The sequence below is a fragment of the Phocoena phocoena genome, chromosome 18 (genome assembly GCF_963924675.1).
Source record: "Phocoena phocoena chromosome 18, mPhoPho1.1, whole genome shotgun sequence".
NCBI lineage: Eukaryota > Metazoa > Chordata > Mammalia > Artiodactyla > Phocoenidae > Phocoena > Phocoena phocoena.
The window spans coordinates 57,547,420-57,573,462 of NC_089236.1; positions in this window are offsets into that span (position 1 = coordinate 57,547,420).

Consider the following 26,043-nt stretch of genomic DNA (forward strand, 5'->3'; position numbering starts at 1 on the left):
CTTGAAAGATATAGCTTCAGTAAACTCATGAACTAGTGTATTTATTGCTATTTCTTACTTAACCCTGTGACTGAGATTTAGTAAAAAAAAAAAAAAAAATCTGTCTGTAAAAGGATGTATGTCAAATTACTATATAGATTAAACTAGTCAATTTATGGGAAGCATGGGATAAGGATGATGTAATTCTATTGACAATGAATATAGGAAACTCGGGAAATATTTTAAGTAATTTTGTCACATCGTATTTACTCTGGGTGTTAGAAGAAATATGCATTGAACATTTACTGGCCTAAAAGTACTGCATGCAGTAAAACAGCGTACTGCATATATTCTTTATGAAATCAACTCATTCTACTTGAATTTCTGTTTGATAACTTCAAATCTTAAAGTTGCAGTTTTTTTAGTTGCACAGCCATATATCCAGATTTATTTGGGACATTTCTGATGTCAGGTATTACATGAAAGTGTACTAATTGAGTTAAACCATGTGTTTTGGTTTTGGTTTTGGAAAACATGGCCACCATATTACTAGATCCCTTTAGAACAGAGATGGGAATTAAAGTGGTTATTTTAGGATGAAGGTTCTTAACCTAAGAGAGAGAGAAAGGGGGTGGGGGTGGGTATTCAGATGGGTAGATGGGTCTGGGTAGAGAAGTCACCTCAAAGATTGAAGAAAAAAGCATCCATTAACATTTTGGTAAATTAAACAAAAAGATAGTATACTTCTTGATTATTTGTATTCTCTACAATGTCAAGCAAATGTAGAGAAAACATTCACCTTCCAAAGTCAATTCTAGTATCAGTGGTCTTTAAGGCATGTGTACATGCTTTGGAGAGAAATTCATTCCAGTCCCACATCCCTGGAAATCCTCAGTCCAGGACAAACTGGGAATTTGGCATGTGTTGCTGATCTCAAAAGAAAACTTCATTTATTAATTAGTGATTCTAAAATAGAGTACATAGTAAATTGAGAATCACTTGGTTGAAACACTGAAAAAGGGTGTACCTTGGCTATTGATATGATAAATAGATGGTCCAAAACATATACTGAACCACAATGGTAAAATACAGAAATGCCACTTTTAGGGAGGAGGTCTATGAATTTAATATTCTTACCTGGACATATTCATTTTTTACTATATTCCAGTAGAACTATAGTTGAAAGCTAAGTCAGTTTTAGCTTAAACCTCTTTAACAGCATCCTTACTTTCTTCCTCTTCTCCATTTATTTCATTAGTTAAGAACAAATTTTCAAATTTGGATTTCATCATGCACTCTACTTATAAAAACAATAGAGTGATCATATCTTAAAACCCAGTCAAGGCGTATGATGCCTTTTAATACTTGACTTCCTTTTGTCTGGCTTGCTTTAACTCCAGGTATATGCAAAAAGCACTGTGACAAGGAATACCATCTACTGCCAGGGAAACCTACCTCTTGACCCCCCACTTACTCTTTATTTCCTTCCTCCTTACTATTACTCTAGTAATTATATTTCTATGGTCTGCAATCAGTACCTTCCCTAAATGATATTATCTGCCTCAAAACAGTCTTTAAAGATCAACTCTTGTGGGGGAATGATAAATTGGGAGATTGGGATTGACAGACACACTACCATATATAAAATAGATAACTAATGAGGACCTACTGTATAGCACAGTGAACTCTACTCAATACTCTGTAATGACCTATATGGGAAAAGAATCTAAAAAAGAGTGGATGTATGTATATGTATAATTCGCTTTGCTGTACAGCAGGAATTAACACAACATGGTAAATCAACTCTACTCCAATAAAAATTTTTTTAAAAAGTAAAGATTAACTCTTATATTAGGAACACCTAGACCATCTATAACCACTCCTCCAATAAATGCCACTCCATTCTTTATTCATCATGGACAGATAACAAACTGTTTTCTAAGGAAAAGTTTTTTAATTTATGAAACTTTGTGATAATTTGGAAGGAGTATGTAAAGAATAAAACAGTGATGTTAAGTAAAAATAATGGGAAAATTTAAGTCAATAAGAAGGTAGGATTTAGGGGTACCCTGACAATGATCTTAAGACTCTCCAAGATGGAGTTCTTTCTGATGTATATTCAAGATATGATTTACCTAACTGCATACTCATTTGAATATCTCTATTAGTCCATAATAAATTACAAAGACCCTGAATTCTATACAACTGCATTTTTAGTGTACATTTTATTTTACCTGATACATGTGTATTTTCCTCCTTAGCAATGGTACTGAAACAAATGTTAATACCTCACTGAAACATGAAAATTCATTCCTTATTTTTCCTTTGGTTTGAAACATGTATAAATATCTTTATTTCTCTACATTTGTTTTATTTTTAATGTAAGGTAATTAAAATTAAATACTTAGAGCTACAATATTATAAAGTGCTAATCAGTTCACAAAATCATAAAATCTAAATTCACTTTACATAGGGTTCTTTTTCAAAATCATACACAAAAAATTCAACCTCATCCAAGCTAAACTTAAAAATATATCTAAATATATTCTCACAAATACCAATACACACTAATAAAAATAATGTCTGCTCTCTTTCAAAATATTTTGGTAACTAGGCCACAGGAAAAAGTGCTTAAATATTTTAAAAAATTAAAATAAATACATAGAAATATGTGGCAGTCAATACCCAACAAAAGGATCAATTATCTATAACAGTAAGATTTCTGGAATATATATATATTTTTCTTATTTCTTAAAAATCAAGTAAAATCTACAAGAAATGCTTTAAAATAGCATTGACAATATTCTACATATAATACCTTATGTTGGAAAATGTATTATCATTACAGAAATCTATGTGTCTAAAGCTTATATTTTTAAAATTGGCTTCACTTGCCATAATAGTTGTCATTATAAGCAGTTGCTGGATACAGTATGTTTTTTCTAGTTGGGTGCAGCAAATGACGTTTAGGCTATGACAACTGGAAGACGCCTGGGAGAACAGAACCACCTATTATGATATATGTGCACATGTTTGTGATAGTATATTATAAGGCATAATGATATTTAGAATAACCATTCTGGTTTCCAGTTTTTCTTTAGCAATCTCATATTTCCCTTTGGCATACAATCATTTGGAGTGTTCACATGTTAATCTATTTAGAAAATGATTAACGTTGTATTTGGCATTTAAAACATTTGTTCCTGTGTGTCTGAGATAAAGGGGCAAAATTTCATAAAATACAGAATCAGGAATGTATTTTTTTCCCAGACAGGGCTGAGTCTAATGTTTTCTAACACTAGTGGTAAATTCTCTGGATGGCAGAATGCTTCTGTCTCTTGTCTACCTAACATATTCTAAGAAAAGTGAAAGTAGGTCAGGTTATTTTGCAAAATATGAACACTGTTATATCTTCTCTGCGGTAACCTTACCTAGGCATTCAGTCTTTGTGACTATGACAAACTCTTACTACATATGTCATTTTAGTTTTAAATCTGAATTTATGATCAGTTGACTCCTATGAAAACATGTGCTAATTTAACCTTATTAGCAAATAAATTAAAATGAAGTGTCTGAATTTTCTGCTTGACAGATTTAGGGAAAATAGAAATGTGTATTGTAAAAGTAAAAATAAGTTGTATTATATTGACATTTACTAGCCGAAACATTTTATCATTACATGATATATGTCATCGGGAAATGTCAAAAACGTCATTATCCTTAAAATCAGTCACAGCACCACTGAAAATTCATTCGATTCTATTTTGTTACCGTAGGAGCAATAATGAATGTAATGAGATAACTTGCAAAGGCCAAATACAAATTAATCCTGGAACACTGGAAAATAACCTGGAATGCTATGATGAAAACCACCATGGGTAAAGCTAATCACTGTTGATTGTGTGAAGCAATTAGATTGCTGCATGAAAGAACATGGAGAAACAGGAAGAGACAAACATTGGTGTTTAAAGAAGGAAACCTTGTTAACATTCATTCAAGAAGAACGCCCTTAAGGAATAGAGCTGTATCTTCCCACCGGCAACATAAATTGCTAACTTGGAACAAATATTTAACTTTGGACTCATTTTATTTGGAAAAACATATAAAGAAAGCTATCTATCTGGCTGTCTTCAGAGTAAAATTTGGAGTCATAAACATTATCTCAAGAGAGTCACACATCTGCCATTTTTTGCAAATAATATAATTATCCCTGAAAACCATAAATATTTGCATTATTTTAAAAGGCATATTTCCTGGGAAACATCAAGGGAGCTTGAAATGTGCTACTTTCCATCAAATAGTGGAAAATGTAGCATGTTGGACCCAGAGTAATTCTTGAAGACAACTGGAAACTGACTGCTGCTTATCTGTGTTTCCCCAGGTATGGAATGACTATTGGAGCCTCCTCTTACCTACTGTCAAACACACCATTCATCTTTTCCCATTCTGTTAGCTTTGAATCAGTAACTATGCTGATGATTTTATATTTCCAAGGAGATAATTCCATCTACAATGCACTCGCAAACATGTTCCATACTAGTTACATCTTAGACTTTCAGTAATATTTGATGAATGAATGAAACTCCAAAAACCTTCCAATTAATATCACCATTAAAAAGAAGTCACAATACCACCATCCCCACGTTCTCCAATAGGAAGAAAACCCCACCCCATTACAGATAAGAAAATTAATAGATTGACACTAGAAAAATACATTTATAAATTATAAATTATATATATAATTTTTGTTGCAGGACTCAATCTACAAAGTTTACTTTATGATATAAATTATATGTTATAACTAATAGAGAAAATAAGGACAATTTTATTTTCTGGTCCATAAGGTCCTTTAACATAAGACTATGGTATAATATTATCTCTAGTTCCCAAAACAGTTTCTGTTAAATAAATGAGTGAATAAAACCCCATCACTTGCATATGAACACTGTTTCAAGAAACAAGTTGTAAATTCATACTGTTTAGTGCACAGGGTATATTTTTGCAAAGAATCAATAAAGTTTAAAAATGGTAAGAATTTAGGTCCAACTCACAAAACTCCACAAAATATCTTATAATAACTTATGTCCAAGTCTGTAATAGTAATTCTACAGTCACTGATCAATATTTAGAATTCTATGTATATTTATATCTTATTATTATTACATCTTGCCTGCTGCCAAAAAATAATATCTTAAGATAGTTGACCCACTTGAAATATGTCAGTTAAGCAATCATTACTATGGAGAAATTAAATCAGAATTGTAATATTTCAGAAGCACATTTCTGTCACTTCAGTAAGAGTGGGGTTTTCTCTACCCCTGACCTTTTCATCTGCTACATAATGAGAACACATTTTCTCCAGTTATAACCCACCAATACTGACTACTGTGTTTAGCAGAATGTGAAACAGAGGGTGAGAATACCGTCTGTAAACTATAGGAGCAAAAACAGTATAAACCATAGCCATCTGCCAATGCAACGCTCTTCTCCCAAGAATTCAAACCCCAAATCCAGTCACCCACCCTTTTTTCCATCCACCAACGTGAGGAGTAATTGTGCCAACTACACCTTCCATTTTCATCACCAACTAAACATGACTGAAGTCTTCTCTCTGTTCTTCTGAGTATCAAAATGTCCCATCACAACCTGATTAGCCACATATGAAATGCATACAAAGTATTTTTAATTAAACCAATGAATTGTCTTAACTGTAAATAACAATTTGGAGAAACAAAAAGTGAACATTCTCCCTCATTGATTCTCCTACACTTCCTATTTTCACCTATATTTCAGAGAAAGAGCCTCTGGCTATAATAAGAATTTCAGACTAGAAGCTAGGAATGAATCAAATGTTTTGGATGGTTTACAAACAATTTCCCTATTTAAAATCTAAAGATGGGAAAGATGGATTAGACTGATGTCTAAGGTATCTTCTAAATCTATAATTATAATTGAATCCTGTAAAACAATAGAGTGATTATTAGGCAAAATTCTACTTGGTATAAGTTCTAGTCCACAAGGAAACACAACCCATAGCACAAAATGCTGAACAACTCAAAGAAAAATCTGTTAATTTAAAAAAAAATTTTATTTAAGATTTTGTTTTATGTGGACCATTTTTAAAGTCTTTACTGAATTTGTTACAATATTGCTTCTGTTTTATGTTTTGGATTTTTGGCCATGAGGCATGTGGGATCTTAGCTCCCTGACCAGGGATCAAACCCACACCACCTGCACTGGAAAGTGAAGTCTTAACCACTGGACCACCAGGGAAGTCCCAGAAAAATCTAAGTTAATTTAGACAAATAATTGTTATTGAGGAGAAAAATGAAAACAAGTTTATCTTGTTATATTTTTTAAAGTTGAAAATATTTTCTTAGAAAAATCTAAAAATCTTTAAAAGGTATAATTGCACATAGCCTTTGCTTATTTAAACACTTACTTTTATAAAAAATTTGGCTATAAAATTATGGCTGTGTTTTCTATATATGATTGGTTCCAAAATATCTTCTAACTATGGCCCACTTGGTGGTGTTTTTGTTTGTTTTTCTGTTTAACTCACCTCATGACCTAAAATTCCTAACATTAATCATATTTTTAGTTTTTCAGGCCTTCATCAAAAGTAACTCATGATAGAAATAAATCCCTACTGCTGGCTGATAAACAAGAAATTTTTATTACTCCTTTAGGATAAGAAGTTTACTTCTATTCACATGAGTTGAGGAGATCCCTGAATTCTGCCTTTAGGATATTAATTTATCTTGGATGTGTAAAAAATTAGGCTGTCTTCATCTTGAAATGGATACAGGTGTTTCTTTAGATGTGCAAGCAACATACTAAGTCTCCTGAGAACTATTCTGAGAAACACTGTCAATTTACTTATTACCTTTTAGTGTTGAAACAACTTCTTCCTTAAAAATAATAAAGGAATCTTGTGTTTCCCTCTTTGTTCAACTGATTTTTCAGTTGTGGTTGTGGGACTATGTTGATGGGTGATGTCCTACTTGTAATCAAATTCTCTGCAGATTTCAGTGCATAAGGAACTTCAGAAAGATCACTGTAACCTCTAAGCGAAATCAGTGGGAACATCTACAGCTACTCCTGGGTGAATGTAATACTAAGCCACAGAAGAGAGTGGCTGCACAAGACAATTTATTCAGTGAGCTGTAATGAGACACTTTATTTTCCTGGTTATAATGTTCTCTATGAAAGATCACAGCTGATTCCTGTTTAAAAGAACAATTTTTTTCATTACTCACTATAGAAGGTAAATTATCTTTGTTATTTCTATCTTACCATTATAGTATTTAAAATTGAGGAAAGTTAGATGATGCTTCAGTAGTTAGAAATCAAGTAATTGACAGATACAGAAGATTCATTTTTAACTCCTAGGCCTATGTGTCAAAATCTTAACCTGATCTTTGTAATATGCATAACAAGTTTCTATAAAGTAATGATACATACCCAAACAACTAATAGCCTTTGAAATGCTTGGAGAATATAATACCCAAAACTTTTGCCCTTATTTCAATTCAGCCAGCCACTTCTATTACCAGGGAGTATTCCAGCTCAGAAATCTTATCTTAGCATCCTTCATTTTGACCACAGATTCCATTTCTTCAGTTCTTCCAAAAACTCATTTCTGCCGAATCTGCTCTTCAAATTCTTAGAGACCACCTTTGTCCTAATTCTTTCAGCTTGCTCCTGTCTGTTAGAAATATTCTTCATTTTCTTTCTAGTTTGGACCCAGTTATTTATCCATTGACTAATTCTCTATTCAGGTCATCTAAAGTATTTGCATCATTATGCTTCCACAAAATAGGTCCAGCAAATGCCTATGGGGGTCAGCATCATGTGTGTCTTTTCATCCAATTACCTAAGTATGCATTAAGACACACGCACACACTCATACACTCACACATTCCTCTGCTGAATGGCAGTATTACAAATTCATTTTTTCCTCATTCGGCTGGAGCTTCTGATCTCTCTGTGAATTCTTTCCATCTCTACTTTCCACTTTTATTCACATAAGTTAATTAATAACATTGTTTTGGTGAGGAATGGTCTTCCATAAATTCTTGTCCTCAAAACTAAAGCTTACATGCAGCTACATCGTCCATATTTTCTCATCCTTTAAAGAGTAATCTATGTTCCGATGCCTTAAATCCCTTCTTCCTCGGACCCTGGTCAATTAATCATATCATCCAACTTAGACACCTTCAAAAGTTGTCCTCCTTACTGTCTCTTTTTCTAATCCAATTAATATGCTCATATGTATCCCATTCTAAATAAGTGATTTTCCCTTGATCTTATTTTAACCCCTAGCTGTACCTAGTACCTTCTTACCAAATTTTCACAAAAATTTTATATATACAGTAATCACTTATATCCACCTCCACACCTACCATTCACTCATCAACACACTGACATTTGTCTTCCTCCCTAAGAAACCACCCCCCTTTCACTGAATTTGGCATCCTGCTAATTAACAAATGCTGTGGACGTTTACCTAGAGCACATCTGCTGAGCTAACATTCAAACTTTCTTCAATTCTCAGCCATTTACCTTCATGATGCATCTGGTCTTACATCTCTTTGATCAGCTCTTGAATAACCATTTTTGCCAGTATTCAGTCCTATTATCACTGCTCTTTTCAATCTATACCTGCTTCCATGTTATCTTGATAATTTCTTCTATAATGATGGTTTCATTTACCATATGCTGTAAGTCCTAAATCTATTATTTAAACTCCTCCCCTACCTTTAGTTTTAATATCAAAATGCATGCAGTATGCCAATGCAGAGTTAGCATGTGCAAAAACGGACTCATCTTTTCCCAAAAATCAATGAACTTTCTTTTATTCTTTTGTCCAAATTAGTGGCATCTTAGTCCGCCAAATAAATCAAACTGGAACCCTGGGAGTAATTCCTGAATTCTGTCTTTTATCCAACAATGTAGTCATCAAGTCCAGACAATCTGACCACTTAAATAGCTTATGAATACACCCCCTCTCTACATATTGAACAGCTCACTATGCCACTTAATAATATCCAAAGAATCCCATAAACCAAAGACTCCCATAAATAAACTGGTAGCTTAGAGGCCTTGTATCACTCAGACATTTTTGTTTTCCAGTACTATTAGTATTGATGATACACAGTAATAGATAGGTAGATAGACAGATAGATAAATAGACAGATAGATTTTTGTCCATAATAATAAAATGTTATAATGGTTACTCAGAATAAAAAATCCATTTCACAGTCCTCCTTGCATCTAGGCATGTAGACACAGAAGAGAATCCTATGGAAGTTTCCAGTAGCTTTCTAAATGAGTTTGCTCTTCTCCCCATTATCTCGGTCATTTCCTCTGCTGCCTGGACATGCTGAACTAGAAAAACGTGAGTTCAGCCCAGGGATGGTGGGGGAGTGACGGAGACAGAATCTGGTTCCCTATAGTTTTGGTAGAACAGAACTGACATTCTAACCCAGGACTGCATTTTTCCAGACCAATCTGTGAGCAATAAATAATTTCATTCTTATTTTAGGATATCCTGTTATTTGCAGCTGAACCTAATTCTAATGAATACACCAGATTTTTGGCTATTTTTGAAAGACTGGGCAATCTGGCAATTCTATACCACGTTTCCCCATGGCAATGACTGACTAGAGAGAACAGCCTTAGTGTTAAAAATTCTTCTGTGTCTCCCTCTCTAGATTTGATTCTTTAATAATTCATTTTATTTGCCTTTGAATATCAAAACCAAGACAAGATACAATCAAAGTTCCTTAACCTAACTTTCAAAGTTCCTGATGATTTGGAACTTTGGAACATCATAGCTCTTTTTTGTGTCCTTTACTCTCCCCCTAGACAAAGTCCTTGCATTTCCTTATCAATACCAGTCTATTTCTAACCTCACTTCCTTGGTTTATGAAGTACCTGCTACCTAGAAAGGCCCTATAATGCTCCTTATTCCAGTAGGCACATGTGCCTCCTGGGACGGTCAGCCTTAGATATTCCTTCTTACAGGAGGCCTTCCTGTCCCTTTAGGTTGGGCTGCAAGTTCCTCCTCCCGCTTGCAATTTCCTAAGCATATCTATTACTACATTATTCTAAACATAAATTTCTGCTGAAGAATCTACTACTCAACAATATTTAAAAAAAAAAAAACACTTTAAAAATATGCAGGGTCTTATTTTTTTAAATGAGGGTTACCAGAACTTCAAAGATTATGAATCAGTAAGTTGAAGACAGTGCCCAGGAATCTGCACTTGAAAGAAGCACATGTGGTGGTTTTCACACAGGTAATCCAACACCCACATTTTGACAGGAAATGTCTTTAAAATGTGAGCTCCTTGAGAGTGTGGGCTTTCTTATTTATCATATTGTACCTGACACCTAACACGTTGCCTTTTGCTCAATAAATGCTTGTTAACACAAGTGTCTTTCTGCACTTGGGAGAAGCAGGAATTCTTGCAGGTCATGAGGTCAGTTTAATAAACCACAGCTAAGATATATAAAATTGTAAGCCATCATCTCTGGACCTTGGCTTAGTCTGGCAAACTATCAGTACAGAAGTTGGTCAGCATCATTCATACTACGCAGAAATATGAGTGTTTAGTGCTTTATCTGTGTTTCTAACTTTTGTACACCAAGCTCTATCTAGAGCAGTAGTACAAATGTGCTTATTTACTCAACGGTAGTATTTATTCACTCATAATTGGAACTAAACATCTCTGAATATCTGTGAATGTTGATACAGCAATCTCTACGTACTGGCCACTCAATAATTCTATTGACTGCCCACATATGCTATTTTTTACAATAACGTGTGTGTTTTATTTTGTTTACATTTGGGATATCAAATGTAAAATTATTAAGTTTTCAGCTTAGTAATGAAACATGTTCTGACTTGACAGAGATTTTAATTGACTAATAAAAGGTAAATGGCTATTTTTCACATTCCTGATTTCAGATGCTTCATCAGCCTAGACATTCTTCTCATTAATCTAATTTACTAAAATCACATAGAAAATTGCTTGCCTCAGTTTATAACCCAAATGTTTGGGAGAATTATAAAATATTTTAAAAATTAAATCTAAATAAGTATATATAATTGTTTACTATAGAAATGCCTTTAATGAAGTAAATTTTTAGAATAGATATCTATTATTAGAAATGTTTTCTGCTCAGGTGGAAGATGCTTAGTTTTTCTATTCTTGATATGTAGCTAACTTTTAAAAAATCTACCAAACATTAATACTTGTTCCTCAATGATCAGCTTGAGTTGAGACATACCTACAGCTATATGTTGCCATCCTGAGAAAAAATCATTCTTCAACCACAGATCAAGCTGCTATCTGGATCTTCCCTAGCTATTTCCTATTCTTCTTATAGCACTTGACTTTCATAAAGCCTCTTTGTAACTTTTTCTATTATTTTTGTTCAATGCTTTTTGTTCACGTCCTTGCCAGATTCTACTATACACTCAAAACCACATATGCACTTGGGTTTTCATTTTCTTTCTTAATAGACCTTGAAATTTCCTTCTTAATGCCAACAATTAGTCAAACTGAGAGTTCCCATTAACTGTGCAGGTTTCCTGACTAATGTCTCAGGATGATATATTTTAACCCTGGGCACATTTTTAGAGCACCATAATAAGTATATTCATTTTGGCACTATCTCTCCTTAAACAATAATTTTCTCATTCTCTGGGCTGATTTTCAATATGACCTGAAGAACAGATATATTGAACTTGTTTACCTGTTCACACAAATTTAAAGAGTACAATTTTAGGGATGGCTTAAAAGAAGAAGTGTGATGAATTATAAAATTACTCTTAATGGAATATATAGACCCATATTCTGAAAAAATCTTCTAGGGCTCAGGTTAATTAAAAATAATAGATAAACATGAGACTGCATAAGAGATATTCCTCAAGCAATTTCATAACTCAAAAATATAATACAAAACTAAATCATCCTTAATATAAGTGAAACACAGCTCAGATATACATTTTACTACCTCAACTAAATCAAGAGAATAACCTTTGTAAATGGGTTGCACTTTCATTAGTACAGAAAAACTCTAATGTAAAGTACTTAAGCTATAATATTAGGGCTGCTGAAATAATGTGATTCAAAATTATCTGCAGTCCCACAGAATCAAACAGTCCAATTTACAAAATGTCTTCTTGCATCTAAATAACAGAGATTCATTTCTGTTCTTCATCATCAGTACAATAAGAGTCTCAAGACTTTCTTAGTTCAGAAGGCCAAAATGACTATGTTCTTCTGTCATTTTTGCCCTGCCCCAGAACATACATATGGAAAGCGAGAAATTATCTCTGCATCAGCACTCATGCTACACAGCTAGAGTCAAAATTACATTTAATTTTATCTCAAAGTGGTGTCAACCATATTGCATTAAAGGAGTGGAAAGATACAAGCTGTGTTTACAATACAAAGACAATGGAGGGCCAATATTTGGTCCCTATCAACTCCTTGTATCCCTATAGCACACTTTGGATTGTTTCTCCACCTCTTGTGCAGAGGACTCATGAGCAACTAGCGTGATATATTTCTCCCTTAAACTTGAATTCTTTTTTATTTTCTTCCCAAACATTCATGGATTAGGTGGGAGCTCTCTTTCAGTAAATCAAATTTTTGAGGTCTCTAAACATGGATTTAAAAATTTAGCAAAAAATAGTAAACACGCTTATTATGCATCTGCTTGAATTTTTAAGAAAATTGTGTATCACAGAACTTTCTTCTGTCCAAAAAAAAAAAAAAAGTCCTCTGTACAGTGATTATAAAAAATACACCCCCAAACTAATTTTAGTTGCTGAGGTGAATCCATCGAATGCTGTAAAACCACTAATAAAGTACTTGTAGAATCCATAGGAATTTAAAATTCCAGTATAGCATTATTACAGTTTATAATACAGTTGTTTCTGCTCTAATCTTTAGAGACACAAGTATTTGCTTTTTAACCCCAAAATTAGGAACAGAATTTCAAAGATACCAAGCTAATTAATTCACAAAGACAGTGAATGTCCTTAAAATTTCCTAAATGAAATGAAATGAAAGCTTTTTTAAACAATAAACTTTGTAACTTCTTAAAAAGATGAAAATTAATCATTGCTTATAAATAAGACTATTGTTTTTATAAGACAAAAAAGATGACAAGAATTATAAAATATTATCAAGAAAAAAATCAATGTCAACTAACTAATTCTCTTTGGCCTAAAGCAATTTTGGACAAGACATGCTTGAGCTTAGCAGAAACTAACAATTCCTAATAAGTAATTTTAATGAATGCTTAAATTTCACAATCATCTAGGAAACTCAAGTCTTATTAAGTATTGATACTTATTTCACCACCGTGTGATATGCATTTGGCAAATTTCACATGGGTTAAACATTTAAACTCTTGATAAATTAATAAGTGGTTTTAGTAAATATAAAATAAAGCTTTGATTTATTTATTCAACAAACTATGCAAATGCACCATTTTCCTTCTAGTAATTCTATTAACCTTGCAAATAAGAAAAAAAATGGTAGGATTTTTTTGTTTTTCAACATAGACATTTTCGGTGTTGCTCTGTTCCTTTTCATCCTTCTTGAGTTAGTGACCCAGAGGATGTGGTCTACTATTGCCCTCATTCTTAAACCAAGGGTGAGTGTGTGTGTGTGTGTGTGCGTGTGTGTGTGTGTGTGCGCGCGCAAGGCAGGAAAATTTTTTCCTGAAAGACTCCAGTAGATTCTTTTTTCCTATGGTTTTTATTTTTTAACATCTTTATTGGAGTATGATTGCTTTACAATGGTGTGTTAGTTTCTGCTTTATAAAAAGTGAATCAGCTATACATATACATAAATCCCCATATCTCCACCCTCTTGTGTCTCCCTCCCACCCTCCCTATCCCACCCCTCTAGGTGGTTACAGAGCACGCCGAGCTGATCTCCCTGTGCTATGCAGCTGCTTCCCACTGGCTAACTATTTTACATTTGGTAGTGTATATATGTCCATGCCACTCTCTCACTTCGTCCCAGCTTACCCTTCCCACTTGCCATGTCCTCAAGTCCATTCCTATGTCTGTGCTTTTATTCCTGTCCTGCCCCTATGTTCTTCAGAACCATTTTTTTCTCTTACATTCCATATATATATGTGTTAGCATATGGTATTTTTTTTTCTCTTTCTGACTTACTTCACTTTGCATGACAGACTCTAAGTCCATCCACCTCACTACAGATAACTCAATTTCACTGCTTTTTATGGCTGAATAATATTCCACAGTGTATATGTGCCACATCTTCTTTATCCATTCATCTGTCGATGGACAATTAGGTTGCTTCCATGTCCTGGCTATTGTAAACAGAGCTGCAATGAACATTGTGGCACATGACTCTTTTTGAATTATGGTCTTCACAGGGTATATGCCCAGTAGTGGGACTGCTGGGTTGTATGGTAGTTCTATTTTTACTTTTTTTTTTTTTTTGCAGTACGCGGGCCTCTCATTGTTGTGGCCTCTCCCATTGCGGAGCACAGGCTCCAGACGCGCAGGCTCAGCAGCCATGGCTCACGGACCTAGCCGCTCCGCGGCATGTGGGAACTTCCCGGACTGGGGCATGAACCTGCGTCCCCTGCATCGGCAGGCGGACTCTTAACCACTGCGCCACCAGGGAAGTCCCTATTTTTAGAAGAACCTCCATACTGTTCTCCATAATGGCTGTATCAATTTCCATTCCCACCAACAGTGCAAGAGGGTTCCCTTTTCTCCACACCCTCTCCAGCATTTACTGTTTGTAGATTTTGTGATGATGGCCATTCTGACTGGTGTGAGGTGATACCTCATTTTAGTTTTGATTTGCATTTCTCTAATGATTAGTGATGTTGAGCATCCTTTCATGTGTTTGTTGGCAGTCTGTATATCTTCTTTGGAGAAATGTCTATTTATGTCTTCTGCCCAATTTTGGATTGGGTTGTGTGTTTTTTTGATATTAGGCTGCATGAGCTGCTTGTAAATTTTGGAGATTAATCCTTTGACACTTGCTTCATCTGCAAATATATTCTACCATTTTGAGGGTTGTCTTTTCATCTTGTTTGTGGTTTCCTTTGCTGTGCAAAAGCTTTTAAGTATTATTAGGTCCCATTTGTTTATTTTTGTTTTTATTTCCATTTCTTTAGGAGGTGGGTCAAAAAGGATCATGCTGTGATTTATATCATGGAGTGTTCTGCCTAGGTTTTCCTCAAAGAGTTTTATAGTGTCTGGCCTTATATTTAGGTCTTTAATCCATTTTGAGTTTATTTTCATGTATGGTGTTAGGGAGTGTTCTAATTTCATTCTTTTATATGTAGCTGTCCAGTTTTCCCATCACCACTTATTGAAGAGGCTGTCTTTTCTCCATTGTATATTCTTGCCTCCTTTATCAAAAATAAGGTGACCATATGTGTGTGGGTTTATCTCTGTGCTTTGTATCCTATTCCATTGATCTATATTTCTGTTTTTGTGCCAGTACCATACTGTCTTGATTACTGTAGCTTTGTAGTATAGTCTGAAGCCTGGGAGCCTGATTCCTCCAGCTCCATTTTTCTTTCTCAAGAGTGCTTTGGCTATTCGGGGTCTTTTGTGTTTCCATACAAATTGTGAAACTTTTGTTCTAGTTCTGTGAAAAATACCATCAGTAGTTTGATAGGGATTACATTGAATCTGTAGATTGCTTTGGGTAGTATAGTCATTTTCACAATGTTGATTCTTCTAATCCAGAAACATGGTATATCCCTTCATCTATTTGTAGCATCTTTAATTTCTTTCATCAGTGTCTTATAGTTTTCTGCATACAGGTCTTTTATTTCCTTAAGTAGGTTTATTCGTAGGTATTTTATTCTTTCTGTTGCAGTGGAAAATGGGAGTGTTTCTTTAACTCTCTTTCAGATTTTTCATCGTTAGTGTATAGGAATGCAAGAGATTTCTGTTCCTTAAATTTGTATCCTGCTACTTTACCAAATTCATTGATTAGCTCTAGTAGTTTTCTGGTAGCATCTTTAGGATTCTCTCTATATAGTACCATGTCATTGGCAAACAGTGACAGCTTTACTTCTTCTTGTCTGATTTGGATTCCTTTTATTTCTTTTTCTTCTCTGATTTCTGTGGCTAAAACTTCCAAAACTATGTTGAATAATAGCAGTGAGAATGGGCAACCTTGTCTTGTTCCTGATCTCAGAGGAAATGGTTTCAGTTTTTCACCATTGAGGACGATGTTAGCTGTGGGTTTTTCATATATGGCTTTTATTATGTAGAGGTAAGCTCCCTCTAAGCCTACTTTCTGTAAGGTTTTTATCATAAATGGGTGTTGAATTTTGTCAAAAGATTTTTCTGTATCTATTGAGATGATCATATGGTTTTTCTGCTTCAATTTTTTAATATGGTTTTTCACATTGATTGATTTGCATATATTGAAGAATACTTGCATTCCTGGGATAAACCCCACTTGTTCATGGTGTATGATCCTTTTAATGTGCTGTTGGATTCTGTTTACTAGTATTTTGTTGAGGATTTTTGCATCTATGCTCATCAGTGATATTGGCCTGTAGTTTTCTTTCTTTGTGACATCTTTGCCTGGTTTTGGTATCAGGGTGATGGTGGCCTCGTAGAATGAGTTCTGGAGTGTTCCTCCCTCTGATATATTTTGGAAGAGTTTGAGAAGGATAGGTGTTAGCTCTTCTCTAAATGTTTCATAGAATTCGCTGTGAAGCCATCTGGTCCTGGACTTTTGTTTGTTGGAAGATTTTTAATCAGAGTTTCAATTTCAGTGCTTGTGATTGGTCTGTTTATATTTTCTAATTATTCCTGTTTCAGTCTCTGAAGGCTGTGCTTTTCTAAGAATTTGTCCATTTCTTCCAGGTTGTCCATTTTATTGGCATATAGCTGCTTGTAGTAATCTCTCATGATCCTTTGTATTTCTGCAGTGTCAGTTGTTACTTCTCCATTTTCATTTCTAATTCTATTGATTTGAGTCTTCTCCCTTTTTTTCTTGATGAATCTGGTTAATCAATTTTGTTTATATTCTCAAAGAACAAGCTTTTAGTTTTTTTTTTTTTAGCATCTTTATTGGAGTATAATTGCCTTACAATGGTGTGTTAGTTTCTGCTTTATAACAAAGTGAATAAGCTATACATATACATATATCCCCATATGTCTTCCCTCTTCCATCTCCCTCCCTATCCCACCCCTTTAGGTGGTCACAAAACACCGAGCTGATCTCCTAGTTTTATTGATTTTTCCTATTGTTTCCTTCATTTCTTTTTCATTTATTTCTGGTCTGATCTTTATGATTTATTTCCTTCTGCTAATTTTGGGGTATTTTTGTTCTTCTTTCTCGAATTGCTTTAGGTGTAAGGTTAGGTTGTTTATTTCAGATGTTTCTTGTTTCTTGAGGTAGGATTGTATTGCTATAAACTTCCCTCTTACAACTGCTTTTTCTGCATCCCATAGGTTTTGGGTCATCATGTTTTCATTGTCATTTGTTTCTAGGTATTTTTTGATTTCCTCTTTGATTTATTCAGTGATCTCTTGGTTATTTAGTAATGTACTGTTTAGCCTCCATGTGTTTATATTTTTTAGAGATTTTCCCCTGTTACTGATATCTAGGCTCCTTGCGTTGTAGTTGGAAAAGATACTTGATACGATATCAATTTTCTTAAATTTACCAAGGCTTGATTTGAGACCTAAGATATAATCTATCCTGGAGAATGTTCCATGAGCACTTAAGAAGAAAGTGTATTCTGTTGTTTTTCGATGGACTGTCCTGTAAATATCAGTTAAGTCCATCTTGTTTAATGTATCATTTAAAGCTTGTGTTTTCTTATTTATTTTCATTTTGGATGATCTGTCCATTGGTGAAAGTGGGTTGTTAAAGTCCTCTACTATGATTGTGTTACTGTCGATTTCCCCTTTAATGGCTGCTAGCATTCACCTTATGTATTGAGGTGCTCCTTTGTTCTGGTGCCTGTATTCTCGTGGATGAGGCTGGATTTTTTCTTTCTGGTGGGCAGGACCAGGTCCGGTGGTGTGTTTTGGGGCGTCTGTACCTTATTATGATTTTAGGCAGCATCTCTGCTAATGGGTGCGGTTGTGTTCCTGTCTTGCTAGTTGTTTGGCATAGGGTGTCCAGCACTGTAGCTTGCTGGTCATTGAGTGGGCCTGGGTCTTAGAGTTGAGATGGAGATTTCTGGGAGAGCTTTCACCGTTTGATGTTACATGGAGCCAGGAGGTGTCTGGTTGACCAGTGTCCAGAACTTGGCTCTCCCACCTCAGAGGCACAGGTCTGACACCTGGCCAGAGCACCAACACCCTGTCAGCCACACAGCCAAGTGCATGGGGAGTTTCTTGCCTTTCGGGAAATCTGAGGTCTTCTCCCAGCATTCAGTAGGTATTCTGTAGGAGTTATTCCACATGTAGATGTAGTTCTGATGTATTTGTGGGGAGAAAGCTGATCTCTACTCCTTACTCCTCTGCCATCTTGAAGGTCTCTCCAGTAGATTTTTTAAAGAATCTCTTTATAGGCATATATTTTTCTGAATTACAGCACTATGACTTCGCTTTTTATGTAAATATAATTTTATATAAATCTATTTCTAGCTCCATATATCAAATATATTATGATTACCTTATCAAAAAGATTAAGCCCTATGCCCTCTTTGGAAGGTAACCACCTTTATCTCTATAATGGACTTAGGGATGGAATTATTTATTTACAAATATCATGCTCTGTCATTTGGATAATACTTGATTTGAGAAGAGTATGGGTCCTGAAAATAATAATTTTGTTTTGCCATTTTGCAACTATAATTAAAGAATAAAGATATGTTTTTTTGTAAATATTCATTCAATCAACTAACATTAATCATTTATCACTCTTCAAATAATCAAGGCAGATAAAAGATCCAGAACATATGAACCTCGCTCAGGAAGAACTTACAATGTCAGTAAAATCAAAAGGGTGCAGATTTTCTAACGTTCAATAATATCTATTTATCACAGTGAGCATAGGTATAAATTATTTTAGAAGAAGGTGGGAGGTGAATTTTTCGTCAAGTAGATTTGCTTACTGAATTAAAAGAACAGTTCAAATTAAAACAAATCGACCTTTTGTTTCATTAAGTATGGTCCTAGCTGATAATTTCAGATGGAAGATCAATTAGCATTTTAACACACCAAATGAGAGGAAATACACTTGCTTATAATGGTCAGTAAGAAAGTCACCCAGTTACATATTTAAGGAACTGCATACTAATCAGCATAGACAATCAGTTTATTATTAGTTACATTTTGTTAGGCTTATGAAGTCCCTATATGAAAAGGATAACTCATTAAAGACAAGTGGGATTCGGGTAACTTTTGAAGGGTACACTGTTTTCAAATAAACTCCAGTGTGAGCAATGAATCTTATTCCCCTTAAAAATGGGCTGAACGGAAGGATCTTCCAGAGCCATAGTAATAGAGAAAATTTGTTCTATGCCATGTTCTATATTTATTGAGACACAAGTTATTTTGAACCACTAGGTCATAAAGTAGTGATCTATCCTGTGTTTCAACAGATGGCATAATTGAAGAAAGGCCAAGTTCTTCATGGTAAATGGCACACAGTTAGACTCAGAGATGCCTGAAAGCCATAGGAAAAAGTGCAATGGCTTCTCTTTTTCTTTTATTATTATTATTTCTCTGAATTGCTAGCTTCTTCCAAAAGGAATGGCCCTAAGCCTATTATTTTAGACCACTAAACTATGAATTTGGTTTTCTAAGATCCGAGCTTATTTTGTTTTGTTTTTCCCCTCCAAAATTAGGTGTATCAGGCAATTATCTCTTCTGCCCAACAAGTCTGTAAATAAGTGTTCTGGAAAAAACAAACAAATAAACAAAGGGTGTTGTGAATGACAAGAGGGTAGTGGCTTCTAAGGTCAATAAGTGTGGGAAATATTGCATATCACACATTTCTCATGGGGACTCAGGATATTTCTTGAAATCAGTGAAGTCCTATAGTAAGGAATAGTACTTAAGTTATTTAATGCAGTATTTCTCCAAATTTTAAAATCAAAAAATCATTTCTGGAGGCCATAGTTTTTTATATCTCTCGGACCTTGGGAATAGTGAAACCGTTCTATAAATAGGAGAGTCACCACAGATTATATTGGAAGTAGTCCCTGGGAGGAAAGCATGTTTCCTATCCTAAGCAAATGTATTCTGACATCTTAGCCTGCTTCACTTTTGGCATTGCAAAGCAAAATGAATTGCCTTCCCAGAAGATAGCATGGATTATTAGCATGCTCACAATAGCAATAATACTGTATTATAGATGCATTCATAGATAGGTGTTATGCCAAACAAAAAGAACTGTAGTTCTTGGTTACAACTAATACAGAGTCTTTAAAACCAGATACAATAGTTGTTCAATTCTATAACTCATTTTGGTGGAGACTTTGTCTTAAACAAGCACCAGTCTGAATTCCCTCCCCAGTTCTATTGGACACCTTGGAAGCAGCAAAAAGGCAAAATTCTCCATTCTCATTATCTTAGATGATGGAGAAGGAATCTCTCAGATTTCTTTATTTTTAAAAAAAGTGAGTTGGCTCCATATCATATATATATGAAATTTGAAGAACTAAGAAACATTCTTCCTGCCAAATATCCCTATTAAAATACTAGCATTAAAAATGCATTTATTTGTTACCAGGCTGCTATTAAATTTTTTAAAATACTCCACCTCTTGCAAAAAATTGTTGTTTTAAGCCATCTTCTCACCTTAGTACTATTTAGCTTGAGGTTTTATTTTTTTCTTTTCTTCCTGTGGATTAGCTAAAAATAGCTACAAGGTAGAGATTTAAATGGAGTTTAGGAAGTGGAAGCACAAAAGGAAGAGAAATTAAATTTTAGAGTGTCAGTTACTGTCTAGTAATAGAACAAGCTGTGGGATGAGGATAAATTTATATCAAAAATTTAAAAACAATTATGTGTTTACTTCAATGTGGCTGTGGAATGGGGAAACATGACAAGATAGCATTATATACCTGTAATCCTTGGAAAAACAACAACATGGATGTCAGAAAAAATGTCACAGAAGGTTGGGTTGGGTAGATATGATAATCTCCCATCAAATACCCAGTTGTGAGTTAAAATGCATTTGTTTTAAAGTCCCTCTGATCTGGCTTTGCATTTTGGCTCTGCCACTGAGCAGCGTACTCCCAGGTAAATTGCTTTCTAATCTTCAGATTCTTTATTTGTAAAATAATGATTTTAAAAAATGACCTAGCAGATACAATTATTTTGAGAATTATGTAAAGATATTTATGCAATAGAGAGCCACTCTTAATGGCTAAAGCTTTCTGAAAGTTCATCATGTATTAACCTCTTACAAGCATTTTAAGTGTACTAATGCATTTAATATTCATAACATTACTATGAAGTAGACGCTATCATTGTCATTTACATTTTACAAGCGAGAAAATCAAGGAGCGAGAAGGTTAATTACTTGGTCAAGTTCACACAGCTAGCCAGAGCTAGGATTAGAATTGATACAGTCTGATTCTAGACATGGGATTCTTAACCACTCCAATAATTCTTGATCAAACATGACTAGTTTATTGTCAGTCCTCTTCAATTATTATTTTATCCCTGGCCTATTTTGTCCACATTTAAAATTATATTCTAATACAATTCCCTGGTATAATTTAAAATATCCATACACTGAATGGAAAAAACTTAGAGAAATATCCTATATAATTTTGAAAATTTTATGTAATATGTATAATGCAAAATATGTTGAGATATTTTAATGAATCTATAATAAAGATTCTATTTGTGTTTTATTAGAGGAATTTAGAGTTAATCTAGTCCAGGTATGGCAAACTCCCCCCCACAGGCCAGATCAGTCCTGCTGCCTGTTTTTATGCCACCTGTGAGCTAAGACTTGTTGTTGCATTTTAGAATGGTTAAAAAATTCAAATATTTTTTAACATGTACAAATTATATAAGATTCAAATTTCAGTGTCAGTAAATAAAGTTTTAAATTTTTTCAACAAAAATTTTTGGAAATTTGTTTTCTCTCTTGTTCAATACATATCTACATATGGACTTAATATCTACATAAGGTCCTAGATTTTTCATCTTAGTCCACAGAGCCCAAAATACTTATTATCAGGCCCACTAGAGAAAAAGTTTTCTGACCACTTGATTCTAGTCCAACAGCCTCATTTTAGGTATGAAAATTGAGACTTCCTGGAATTAAGAGCCTTGCCTAGTATCACAGAGTTAGAGGAGAACGTGATCCAGAATCAAGGCCTTCTGACTCTAGGTTCCTTGTTACGGACCCAATAAGATCCCAAAGACTTTGAACTCTGTCGCACCATGAGGCTGTCTTGTGAGAAACCAAGCAGAGCTCTCATCCAGCTTTTAACTTTCCTTTTAAAAATAAGCTGAGTATTTACATCATGGCATCCCAACTGTACAGAAAGAACTGAAGCCACTTAGGGCCTTATGAAGAGGGAAAAGTATCCTTGTACAATATCTAAAATGAATATTTGAATTTCAGCAGGACTAAAAAATAAAATGAAAAGTAATCGCAATTTACTCAGAAGATTAAGTTCAATTACACTTAAATTGTTAGAGATTAGAGACAGTTAGTGATGGTGTGCTGACTGATGCAGATAAACCGTTCTATGAAGAAAACACGAAATGTGTTTTATTGTGCTGTCTACTCGAAGTATGGACTAAATACCAAATGTGGCAAAGCATTTTTAAGCGCTAACCAGACCAGACCATAGAGTTGCAAGCAAAAGTAAAATAAAGCTTCCCAAAACAGAGTCCAACATTTGACTAACTACCAAATAAGAACAGCCTGATCCTCATTCTTGTCTTACTACTGATTACTAATCTTCCTTTGCCAGAAATCTTTCCTCTTGGGGAAAAAAAGAAGTTAAGCCTTTTGTCACTGGTAATGGATAAAATTGTTTACTTCCTTCTCACTCAGAAATACGCTTACTAAAGCAAAGCGCTTAAACATTGCAATTTAAAGTTTACACTGTACCTTTATGTTACAAGCTGTTTTGCCTTTTCCAGGTCATTTTCTTTCATTTTCAATTGATTTTCATAAATGAATATTTTGCTAGGTTTTATGCATAGTTTTCTGGTTTGAGGGAAAATGTACAGAGTTTAGAGATAACACACTTGTTTTATACCTTTCCTACATCAGTTATGTCTAAAACCAAGTTTACATTCTATTTTCAATAAACCTGCCCTGAAGGTAGAATATACCAGTTGAATGCAACCGTAGGCTTAGTTTTTAATTTTATAAAATAGAGCCATCAATAAAAGATGAATGATGAATTCCAAGTCTAGGTTTTCCTCCCTAAACTCTCCCTGAGTTCCATATTTCTATGTCCAAAAGTCTACCCAGAATCTGTAAATAGGTGTCTCACTGTTACCATGTTCAAAATCTAACACTAAAACATACACCTGCTTCCTCCAGCCTTCCCTTCTCAATAAAAGACACCATCACCAAGTTAGTTGATAAAGAAAACACACACACATACCCTTATTTTTCCTTTCCTTGGCACTCTCACATCTGCTCCAGTACAGAGATCTGCTGGACACCAAAAATTTACCACCAAGCTCACCACTTCTGTCCACGTCCACTACTACCACGACTGTCCAAGAGGCCATCATGCCTTTCCCAAGCTCTGCAACAGCAGCTCCGTGCCTTCTACTTCCCCCCTATAATTCATCACTAAATAAGCCAAAATGGCTATTTAAACTATTTGTGTCATATTACTTGCCTGCTTAAATCTCTCTATTATACTTGGAATAAAATCTAAACTCCTTGCTATGGCTTATAAGGCATTCTCTGCTTTCTCTCTGCCTCTTCCACTTCATATCTGCCTATGGTCAGATAATAGCCATTCTGGCCTTCTTTCTGGTACCTAAACATTTCATGCACGTTTGTAAATCAGGATGTTTTGTACTTGATGATTTATTTGCTAGGATCTCTCTTTATCTAACCTTCAAATGACTGTCTCAACATTTTCACTTAGTTCATGTGTTGTCTCTTCAGAGGGAACTTCCATGACCACCCTAAAAAAAAAGAGATCACCAGTACATTCCGTATTTTATTTCGTTCGTAGCTCTTCATCAGTCAGTGGTTTACCATTATCTTTGTTTGGTTTTGCATAATCCCCTATAGAATGTAAATTCAGATGAGCAGAAATCTAGTCTTTTCTGTGTTGTTTTAGAACCTCTGCTTAAGCTCCTGGCATGCAGTAGGGGATCAATAAATATCAAAGTAAAATTTCCATCACCTTCAGTTGTTTTTCTTCTTTTGCTTTAATTTTCTGAATTAGGCATAATTAAGATGTATCTCCCTGACACCAATGCTATTTTACCTCCTTGAAATGTCTTGAGCTACATGGTACATACACCACTGACAAGTGTATTAGTCTTGAGGAATACACTATTACAAGGCTGTAGTCAAAATATTCCTCAATCATGGTTTAAAAGCCTACATAAATATGGACTGAAATTTCTCTTCTTAAATATTTCATACTAGTTTAAGATATTATGAACTAAAAACCATGCCTTTATAAAATAAAGTAATTCTGTTTCCAATTATGAATTTGATTACTCATCGAGTGTGCTGATTGGGCTTTCAGGCATGGAAATTTAACAGGCACTATATTAGCTATCCATGTGAAGATGTTGAGAAAAGGGTTCTATGTTATACAAAGCTTGTCGCATGAAGAGTTTTGGGCTGGCAATAAGTGATGTCATGCTTATGCAAATAATGTTCAAAAGGGCTGATCTGACTTTCTTCTCAAAATGGTGTTATAAATTTAAAGTTATAATAGTAACATGACATTCCATGTAATTCATTTCTCTGGGATTATTACTGTTTCCAGCTTTTAGTTTCTTGGCTTCAAGTCTTATTCCTCATAATATTATAACATAAGATGTAATACTCTCCTGGAATACTCTGCTTGTTATGTCTTAATGTCTAATTATACCAAATACCATCTGTAACATGAAACCTGATCGTTAGAATGCTGATCATTCTGGTGAAAAATACAAATGCCATGCAAAGTTTTGCTGAAAAATTTAAAATGTAACATTTTCTGATTCCCACAAATAATAATAATAAAATTAAGCTCCCTCATTAAAGCATGTATTGAGTCATCAGAACACATTTAGTCATTCAGGAAACAGAGGGATTAACGGTATTAAACTATTTGCTTTAGTCATTCCATTCCCTTTAGCTTCATCTGATAATGAGTTAAGCCAATTTAGATCCATTATTGAGGAACCTTGAAAAATTCACTAACATAAATTTCCAACTCAGTGATGCCAAAGCCATACTCAAACATATGCTGTATAGCCACCAAAACCCAAACTGGTGCAAAATATATCCAAGTAAGTAAAGTTAACTGGACTTGCCACTTTACCAGATTAGCTACAAAAAATTATCTAACTGAACAGAAATTAGCAAATAATTATTATTCGATATGATTGCACATATTATACAACAGTTTAGTCATGTAGGATTACCTAAATTAAATAATTATTTTAATAAATAAAAATGCCTGGACCAAGCATGTGGATTTTACAGTAATGTATAGGCAATGTCATTATTTCAAATTAATTTGCTATTTTATAACCCTATTGTTTTATAGAAGTGGCAAAATTTTCTACATATTATTCAAATCATATTACTATCGTAATAATAAGCATAACTTTCTTGTATCATATGCCTTTTGGAAATTTTAAAAAGATACTGATTTAAAAAAGAAAATTACACAATAAATATCACTGAATCTGGTAAGAACCATTATTGTTTATGGTAATAGTGGCCCTTTCCACTCATCTTCCTTTCCTGGGAGGCAGAGAGCGCTTCTCTGCACTGTATATCGACCATCTACATTTGAGGCCCTTCTCATTTTTTCACTATATATTGACTCTTTCTATTGATATGCTGCAGCTGAATATGTTTCCTTCCTGTATTCTTCTCCCAAGAAAAGAAA